Source organism: Emys orbicularis, chromosome 1, assembly GCF_028017835.1.
Source record: "Emys orbicularis isolate rEmyOrb1 chromosome 1, rEmyOrb1.hap1, whole genome shotgun sequence".
NCBI lineage: Eukaryota > Metazoa > Chordata > Testudines > Emydidae > Emys > Emys orbicularis.
The window spans coordinates 363,792,422-363,794,190 of record NC_088683.1 but is presented as its reverse complement, the minus strand read 5'-3'; the positions used below and the strand labels follow the sequence as shown (position 1 = coordinate 363,794,190).

The 1,769-nt window shown below is 50.6% G+C and overlaps 1 pseudogene; it reads right to left on the bottom strand.

Moving 5' to 3' along the window:
- Positions 1 to 379: 379 nt before the first annotated feature.
- On the bottom strand, positions 380 to 1,328 carry LOC135873073 (olfactory receptor 52R1-like; annotated as a pseudogene).
- Positions 1,329 to 1,769: the final 441 nt, after the last annotated feature.

Below are 1,769 nucleotides of genomic sequence, written 5' to 3'. Positions count from 1 at the left end.
CATACTATAATGACATCACCAGGGTAAATATGGGGTGCTTTGAGGTGCAGAGTATCACAGGGATGAACCAGAGAGTGACAGGGGGTGGAGAGGAGAGGAGCGAGTGGGGGCGGGGCATTGAAGGGAAGAGGCAGAGCCAGGGTGGAACCTGGGGGAAGAGGCAGGGAAGAGAGGTGGGGCCTGAGGCTTCCAGTAACCAGCAATTAGAAAGGTGGCAACCCTATGAGTTGTACATAGGCAGATTCCGCAGTTTGTGACGCTGACACACCACAGTAAGGTCAGGAAAGGGTTTAATGTCTCTTTGATTGGCCAGTCAGTGATTCAGGGAAGAGAGCCCGCATGGAGCTCGGTCTGAGAGCCAGAGCACAAGCAGAAAACTTTAGGTTCCTTTATGAGTAAAGGGCTGGAGCAGCCTATCCCGGATCTGTTGGGTTCTCGCCCCGTAGATGATGGGGTTTAGCATTGGGGGCACCAGGAGGTACACGTTGGCCATGAGAACGTGGAGGTTCAGGGCCACATTGTGCCCAAACCGGTGAGTGAGGAAGGAGAAGAGAGCTGGGATGTAAGAGGCTAAGATGACACAGAGGTGGGACCCGCAGGTCCCAACAGTCTTGAGCCGGGCGTCCTTTGTTGGGAGGCTGAAGATGGCCCTGAGGATCTGGGTATAGGACACGGCGATAAAAAACACATCCAGACCAATTACGAAGAATGCCACAGAGAGGCCGTAGTAACTACTGAGGCTGATGTCGGCGCAGGCCAGCTTCACGACAGCTATGTGCTCACAGTACGTGTGGGGAATGATGTTCGTTCTGCAATATGGCCAACTCCTCGCCAGGAAGGGATAGGGTAGTGTGAGTATGGTGCCACGCAGCACCAGAGCCAGGCCAATTTTGGCCACGATGGGGTTTGTCAGAGTGCTGGAATGTCTCAGGGGATCGCAGATGGCCATATAGCGATCAAAAGCCATGGCCACGAGGATCCCAGACTCCATTATGGAGAAGCTGAGACTGAAGTACAGCTGGGTGAGGCATGCAATGAAATTGATCTCCCTGGAATTGAACCAGAAGATGCTCAGCATTTTGGGTAGGATGGATGTAGACAGGACCAGGTCAGTGATGGCCAGCATGCATAGGAAATAGTACATGGGCACATGGAGGCTTGGCTCTGTCTTTACGATGAACAGGATGGTGAAGTTCCCCAAGATGGCTATGGCATAGATTGCGCAGAAGGGGATGGAGATCCAGACAATATGCTGCCTCCAGGCCAGGAATGCCCAGCAGGATGAAGGTGGAGGGGTTGGTGAAGTCGGTTGAGTTGGATTCTGACATGGTGAAGGGGAGAAGGTGTCCAACACTGAGGCAGAACAGTGTTTCCTGCACGTATCGTATGTTCCCCTGACTTCCTGTATGTGCCCAGGGTCTAGGGAGATGTTCGCAGGACAAACACCTGGATGGAGAGACAATGTTAATATGAGACACTACATGCACAACTGGAGGCTGTTCTCATGGATGAAGCAGATTGGTCACTCTTCACACACTGAAAAATGACATTTTCATTATTCAGATAAATGAATTATGAACAACTGACCCTACTAATGTAATTCCATATTTTATGGTGCTTCCTTCGTCAATAATTCCTACACATCCAGCAGGAAACACAAGAGAATACTGGTTATCCCTCATTGTTCCTTAGGTCTTGTCTACAGTGCCACATTTTTTCGCCTAAAAGCAGCTTTTGGTGAAGAAATAGTGGCGGTGTAAACACTACAA